Below are 8,097 nucleotides of genomic sequence, written 5' to 3'. Positions count from 1 at the left end.
CGGGGCTTACTCCAAGTAAGTGTGCACAGGATTGCGGGCATACAGCACAATCTTTAGGCGGGATCCTATGCATGTTTAGTCAGAAAAACCCCCCACACACAATTCCTGGCATTCCCCAGCCAGCAGTGCTTTTGTTGTTGTTGGCCTAAACATGCATAGGATTGTGCCCTTCCACACGTGTACTCTGAAGTCGTATTGGGTTCACGGGGCTTACTCCCAAGTAACTGTGCACAGCGTTGGAGCCATACAGCTCAGTTCTATACATGTCTAAAAAGGAGTAAGTCCAATTGGGTTCAGTGGGGCTTACTCCCTGGTAAGTGAGTATAGAGCTTTAGCTATTGGGCGGTATGGGAAATAAATAAATAAATAAATAAAGTAGGATTGCAGCCTCAGGGAGGAGTTCATTGGAAAACAATTCACTGTGGGTGCCAAAGTGCGGTTTAATGATCAGCACTTTTTCCACATGCACAAAAATGGCTTCTTACAAAAATTAACAAAATATTTAAGACGTACTGTAAGAAAGTCAGGTTGCTTACCTGTAACTGTAGTTCTTCAAGTGGTCATCTGTGCAGTCACACATATGGGCTCTGTGCCTGCACGGAGACTCATTCGGGAAACTTCCAAGCTGCATAGTTTTGGGGGCGGGAACCCCTCCCCCACCGTCTCTGCCATATATAGCAAGGGTTCCGGCCCCAAGAGTTCCTTGAGACCTCAAGTAGTCCCAGACCAAGGAGAAGAACACCTCAGTACCAACAGTCCAGTTGACACCGAAGTGGGGACGGTGGGAGGGTTGTGTGAATGCACCGATGACCACTCGAAGAACTACAGTTACAGGTAAGCAACCTGACTTTCTTCTTCGTGGTCTCTGTGCATCACACATATGGGCGAGTAACAAGCTAGTGGGTCGGTGTCTCAATGTAGTACTGACGAAAGCACAGGCCTGCCAAAGGCACAGCCCGCGAGCTGGGACGTCCAATCTGTAGTGCTTAATAAAGGTAGAAGGCTTAGAACAGGTGGCCGCTTTACACAAGTCTATGATGGGAGCCTCTCTTGCAAAGGCAGTAGAAGTTGACACTCCCCTTGTCGAGTACACTTCGATTCAAGTCGGTGGGGGTTTCCCGGCGACCTTGTACGCCAGTTGAACGGTGTGTACGATCCAGGATGCCAGCCTCTGAGAGGAGACTGGAGAGCCTTTATTGGGTTCCCCATACCATAGGAAGAGCCATTGTGAGTTGCAGAAAGGCTCGGTCCGTGACTTATAGAAGGCCAGTGCTCTCCTGACATCTAGAGAGTGTAGCCATCATTCCAAATCAGAAGTTGGGGATGGAAAGAAGGCAGGGAGCACGATCGGTTGATTAAGATGGAAGTCCATGACCACCTTCAGGAAGAATGCTAAGTCTGGCTGCAAGATCACCTTTTCCTTGTGAAATACAGTGTAAGGTGAGTCTATTCGCAACGCGGAGAGTTCGCTTGCTCCCCTCGATGTCGTACTGGCTGTCAGGAAGGCAACCTTCCAAGACAGCAGCCTCAAGTCCACTGTAGCAAGCGGTTCAAATGGTACCCCTGTGAAGGTGTTAAGCACCAGGGTTAGGTCCCACTGAGGAACGAAGTCTGTCACTAGAGGACCCAAGTTGCTGAGTCCTTGCAGGAATTGCTTGCATAAGGGGTGGCTGAATATGGAGCACGCGCCAATGTTGCCCCTCATAGCAGAAATCGGTGAAGCATACGCCCTGACGGAGGAGTACTTCAGGCCCCTGCTGAAAAGTTGTTTGAGGAAAAACAAAATGTCCACTAGACAACAGTCATTAGAGTTACAGTTGTTGTAGGTCATGAACCAAACAAATGAAGCCCATTTTGCTGAGTACAAGCGGAGTGTGGATGGTTTCCTCGCTGCATCAAGTACATCCTGCACTGTCAGTAGAATCAGTGGGGGAAAGCGGTGAGTGGTTGGATCCTCCGCACTGTGAGGTTCAGGGTGTGGAGATCAGGGTGAAGGATCCTGCCTGGTCCAGGGAAATCACGTCTATCCGCGATAGCGGTAGGAGGCATCCATGCACTACATTCAACAGCATCATGAACCAGGGTTGTCTGGGCCGCCAAGGGGCAATCAGGATGCAGTTCGTGGCATCATGTCTGATTTTGGAGATCACCCTCGTGAGGAGTGGGAATGGAGGGAAAAGGTAGAATAGGCGATCCTTCCATTCTAGGAAAAAGGCATCGCCGAGTGATCCATGGCAGAATTGTCCGCAGGCTGTGTTCGCTGCAATTGTGAAGAGGTCGATCTCTGGTCAGCCCCACTGGTTGAAAATTAGTTGCAGGAGTGTCTTGGTCAGCTGCCATTCATGGGAGCACCAGAAGAAGTGGCTGAGAGAGTCTGCCAACAGGTTGTCTTGTCCTGCTATATGGAGAGCGGTCAAGCGAATGCCCTTGGCAACGACCCAGTTGTAAGGGTGTAGAGTGAGAGGAAGGAGGCGGGAAGAGTGTGTTCTACCTTGCTTGTTTAGGTACCAGAGAACTGTGGTGTTGTCCGTGAGGAACTGGATGTGCCGGTGTCGGAGGTACGGTTCAAAGGCGCAGAGAGTTTTCCAAAGTGCCAACAGCTCCAAGAAATCTATATGGTACAGTGTTTCCTTGGAGGACCAGTGACCTTGTGCTTGAAGAGGGCCACAATGTACTCTCCAACTAGGAGAGAGGCATCTGTGGTGAGAACCCTGGATGGAGGAGCGGGAAGGAATGGCATCCCTTGGGTCAGATGCCTGGAGTCCATCCACCAGTCCAAGCTGAGAGCAATGACCTCCAGTACTGAGAGTGTGACAAAGAGAGGGTTGTGGGTCAAGTCAAAGTTCCGGAAGAACCAGTGTTGAAGTGGTCTCATTCGTAGCCAAGCCCATTCCACAACTGATACCATGGCTGCCATGTGGCCAAGGAGGCATTGGCCATCATGTGCCCTGGCACGGTAGGCAGAGAATATCGACGTGGCTTGCAGCCCGATTTGGAATCAAGGATGGCCCCTATAAATTGAACTGTTCGAGTGGGGGTCAAGTGAGACTTCTCCTCATTGATTCATAGTCCCAATGCCGGAAGAAGATCCAAGACAATCACGATATCGTGCAATAGAGCTTCTCAGGAGGAAGCCACCAGTAGCCAATCGTCTAGATACAGGTAGATTTCTACTCCCTGAAGACAGAGGTAAGCTCAGACCACAGCCGTGCACTTGGTAAATACACATGGGGCTGTTGAGAGGCCGAACAGCAAGACATTGGACTGGAACAGTTCCACTCCGATCACAAAGCGGAGGAACTTTCTGTGTGGGCGTTCTATGGCTACATGGAAGTATGCATCTTCAAGATCGATCGTAGTGAACCAAGAGCCCTTCCGTAGGAGTGGGAGAATTGTGGCTAGAGTTGTCAGCCTGAACTTCTTGGGGGTGACAAACTTGTTCAGGTTGTGAAGGTCGAGAATGGGCCAAAGGCCTCCATCCCGTTTCGGTACCATGAAGTACCTGGAGAAGAACCCCTCAGTACCAATGTTTGGATGAATGCGTTGAATGGCACCCATTCGTAAGAGAGATTGAGTTTCTTAGTGGAGGACCTCTGAAGGTGGAGTGACCCAAAGGCGGGGGGGTGTTGAATTCTATTCTGTATCCGTGACAGACAATAGCTAACATCCAGTTGTCCGACTTCACTCTTGCCCACGCCAAGTAATATTGGCTCAGGAGGTCTCTGAAAGGTGGATTGTAATTGTTGGTACGGAGGGGAACGGAGCTGAAGTCAAAGATGACATTTAGAGAATCTCTCACCCTTCGCCTTTGTTGGAACCTGGGGAAGGAGTAGATTTTCTGTGCTGGTGCTGCTGCTGTGGGAATCTGGGTGTCTGGTCCCAGATTGCTGAGGTGGATAGATCTGGTTTCAGTACCAGCAACACTGATGGTACAGAGCATGCTGCTGCTGTTGGTGCTGGGCTTGACCAATGCCCATCTTATGAGCAGTCGTTCTGACTTTCTGCATGGAGTCCATCTGGTCATCTGTGTTGGCATTGAATAAACCCTTGCCGTTGAAAGATAGATTTTCTATCCGCAAGCGGGCTTCAGGAGTTAAGTCTGCAGAGCGAAGCCAGTCATGCCGCCTTAGGGCAACAGATCCCATCATGCCCTTAGCATTGCAGTCTGCTTGATGATGGGCAGTGTTGATCTGTTGACGAGACAGCTTGGATGCCTCAGCATGAAACATTTTAGCTAAGTCATGTTGATCCTCGGGGAGGTATGTGATGAGAGAGTCCATTTTCTCCCAGAGGAAGAGCTGATACATGGCCATCATCGCCTGGTAGTTGGAAATTCTAAGCCCCAATGCCGCTGAGGAGTAGAGACGATGTCCAGCGATATCAAGTTTGCGACCCTCCTTATCCACAGGTGAGGCATGTGCTTTCTGCAAGCAACCTTGGACAGACTCCACAATTATGGAGTTGGGTTTCGGATGGGAGAAGAGGAAAGATGCGTCTGTCTCTTGAACCCTGTACATCAATTCCAGCCTCTTGGACGTTGAGGTCAAGGACAAAGGTGCTTTCCACGTCTGTTGGACTGCACTCAGCAGGGCTGGAAGAAAAGGGATGGCCACTGGTGTGGACAGGTCCATTGCAATGGCATCAAATACCGGATCGTGAATCTGTTGGGGAGATTGTTGGACCTCGACACCCAACGATTGTGCTATCCTCAGCACTTGTTTGGAGAAGTGGCCTATGTCTTCAGAAGGCGAGGCTCTATTTCATGTCCCGACAACGTCGTCTGGTGATGAGAGAGATGGAGGAACCAAGGAATATGAGGAGGAGTCAAACTGGTAGTCCTCCCCAGATTCCTGCAATTGAGTAGGTCGTTGAACCACAGCAGAGGCATGAGGTGGAACAGGAGGTGGTGGGGCTTGATGGTCCTAACTGGTTTGGTGTATCGCTAAGGATGTTGAGCGCCTCAGTACCGGAGGAGGAAGGCAGAAAACATTCTGGGTGTCGAAGCCAGAGCATTGCCCAGACTGAAAGGGAGCATGCAATGGCAAAGTAGCTCCTAGGAAGTGGGAGAGATCGCAGCCCCTATGGAGTCTCCAATCCGCATCCTAACGCTGCCGGTGAGGGGGAAACGATGAGGCAGAAAAATGGTCCCAATCTCGGGATGGAGAACATGAGTGATCACGGTCGTATTGTCCCGTCCAGTGATCCCGACAGTATTGATCCAAAGATCAGTATCGAGAAAGCTGTCGAGGGGAAAGCACGAGTCGATACCGAGGTGACTGGATATCATAACGACGCGGTGTTGGAGACCTGGATCTCCATCCCGTGGCTGTCTGAGTTGGACAGGGTGGTGGGGTTGGTGTATCCCTCAACTCACCCTCTGAGACCGTAGAGGCCAGTTCCAGAGTAGCCGTGTGTGTGGTGGGCACAACACAAAGAGGAGAATCCGGTAAAGGAGGAGGAGGTGGGAGATCCCACTCCTTTTCCTGTCGTGTGGAGGATTTCTTTTTCCTCTTTTCTCATGCATCCACTACCAGTTTAGGGCGTTTTGCCCATTTTGAGAGCTTTTTTGCCACCAAAATGGCCAAACTTCTTCCTGGAGTAGGTGGATCTACTCGCACCAGGTCAGTGGTGAACGGGGGGGAAGGTTGGGTTGCAATGACCGCTTCTGTACTTGTAGAAGGGGCCACGGAGGGCTGGTCCCTGGGTGTTTGTGCCTTAGGTATGTCAACCACCTGAAGGGCCCTTTGCTGTAGTCAAATCGGACCTGTTCTTGCGAGCCTGTTTTGATAGCGATTGGCAGTGGTGGCAAGTTTCAACCTTGTGGGATTCTCCCAAACAAAGAAGACATAAGGAGTGGTCATCCGAAGAGAGCACCTTACTGCCACAGGCCATGCACCTTCTAAATGGAGGCTTTGGCGCCATAGGCCGAGAATGAAAAAATGTGTCGCCGCTGAGGCGAACGACGCTCTCCAACATCACCAACAATCTCTGTCTCTCTCTCTCTCCGCTCTCTTATTTTGAAGATAAAAAAGAAAAATAGGATGAAGGAAGAAATGAGGTTTAGATAAGATAAGATAGAAAAACAGCGTGACAGAATGTCGAAAGAAGTTCCCCACGAAGTAACGCTAAGATGGTCAAAAAGGAACTGAGGGGAAGGCGGGAACTCATGCTATATATGCCAGAGTTGGTGGGGGAGGGGTTCCTGCCAAAAAAACTATGCAGCTTGGAAGTTTCCCAAAAGAGTCTCTGCACAAGTGCAGAGCCCATATGCGTGATGCGCAGAGACCACGAAGAAGAACATGTGGTATTATTAAAATGTAGTCCCCTCAAAAGTCCCAAGGATTTGGAAACATAAAAAAAGCCACCCACAATTTAACTCTACCATTGCTAAAGCTTTTATAAACAAAAATTGTGAATAAAGATAAAGATAGAAAACGGCTGTACTCTTTGATTTCTCCAAATAAACCTTAGTAGCTGTATTGCCCCTGCAGTAGGCCTCTTAATTTAGAAGTGCCAAGATAGTGATAAATCAGATCCAGGTTTACTTACAAAGAGTACTTTATTCAGTAACTTACAGCACACAGGCATACCCAATGGTTGGATCAGACAGCTTCTCTGAACCCAGAGCCATGGGGTACAATGGGTTTTATACCATCAGCAGTGAGGCAGCATGACAGCAGCAAGCGTTAATTAGCGTTCATCTGCAACTTTCCTAGCATAGACTAACAGTGCTTGTTCAGAAGAAAAACAATCAGAACTTTCCCAGCACAGACACCTGTAACTCGGCATAAACATAGCCTTACTTCCTACATCCTAGGAATGTATCCACATGTATCCACATCCTAGGCCCTGATAAGATACTAGACTTCATTAGCATGGAATGTGCTGAGGCCGCGCTATCGACCTTTGACTCATTTCACATGCTCAGAGGCCCACTAGCAAGAAAATTGCACCAATAATGAACCTAAGCAAAACATTATGGATCTCTAGGCCCCTCTAAAACTACAGGTGACTTGGTTACACTCCTGGGGCCATTATGGTAGCAGATTACTGTAATATATATAATACATATTATTAGGACCAAGAAGTGTTCAAACTGCTGTATGTGAACTGTTGAGGTGCACAGAACTATAATAGGGGCTTCCTGGTTAGCCAGTAGGTGGCAATATTATATAGTGTAAAATAGTACAGCTGAGTAGGGATGGCAGATAATTCCGCCACGGATCTCGGTGAGGCCGAATGCCAGTGCATTCGGCCCCCCGAACTCCGTGGCAGAACGGCCTGCCTCCCCCGCCCCCCCCGCGGATCCCCCCCAAGACGAGACTTACCTGGGGCGGATCTTCCGGGTGGCAGCGGCTCCGGCGGCTGGTCTTCCGACCGGCTGCCACTGCCACCATTTCCAGTCTTGTTAAAAAAAAAAGACGTGATAGGCTACGTAAAGATTTACGTAGCCTATCATGGCTGGGTTTTAAAAAAAAAAACACGACGTGATAGCCTATGTAAATCTTTACGTAGCCGATCATGGCTGGGTGGGTTTAAAAAAATTTTTTTAAACCGTGTACGCAAATGGCGGCAGCTACGGCCACCGCCATTTGTGTTCCTTATTTTTGGCCATCTTAAACTATGTAAATATTTACGTAGACTATGACAGCGAAAATAAAGGGGAATGCAAATAGCGTAGCGGGCGCTATTTGCGTCCCTTTTTGATTGGCCGTTTTAGCCTACGTAAATATTTACGTAGGCTAAAACGGTGAATCAAAAAGGGATGCAAATAGCGCCCGCTACGCTATTTGCATTCCCCTTTATTTTCGCTGTCATAGTCTACGTAAATATTTACGTAGATTAAGATGGCCAAAAATAAGAAACGCAAATGGCGGCGGCCATAGCCGCCATTTGCGTACGTGGTTTTTTGTTTTTTTACCCAGAGCCCTCCACGGCCGGAAATCTGGCTGCAGATGGCTCTGGGCTGGGCTGGGCCTGGCCGGCTGCTTCGTGGAGCTGCCGCGGAGCCCACCCAGCCGCGGAGAATTCCGGGGGGGAGGAACGGAGCGCCTCCCCCCCATCGAGGATTCCAGGGAGAGGGATGGAACGCCTCCC

Source organism: Heloderma suspectum, chromosome 5, assembly GCF_057233095.1.
Source record: "Heloderma suspectum isolate Gila_16-S chromosome 5, 16-S_ref, whole genome shotgun sequence".
In the NCBI taxonomy this organism is placed as follows: Eukaryota; Metazoa; Chordata; class Lepidosauria; order Squamata; family Helodermatidae; genus Heloderma; species Heloderma suspectum.
Note: the sequence above shows the minus strand (reverse complement) of the source record.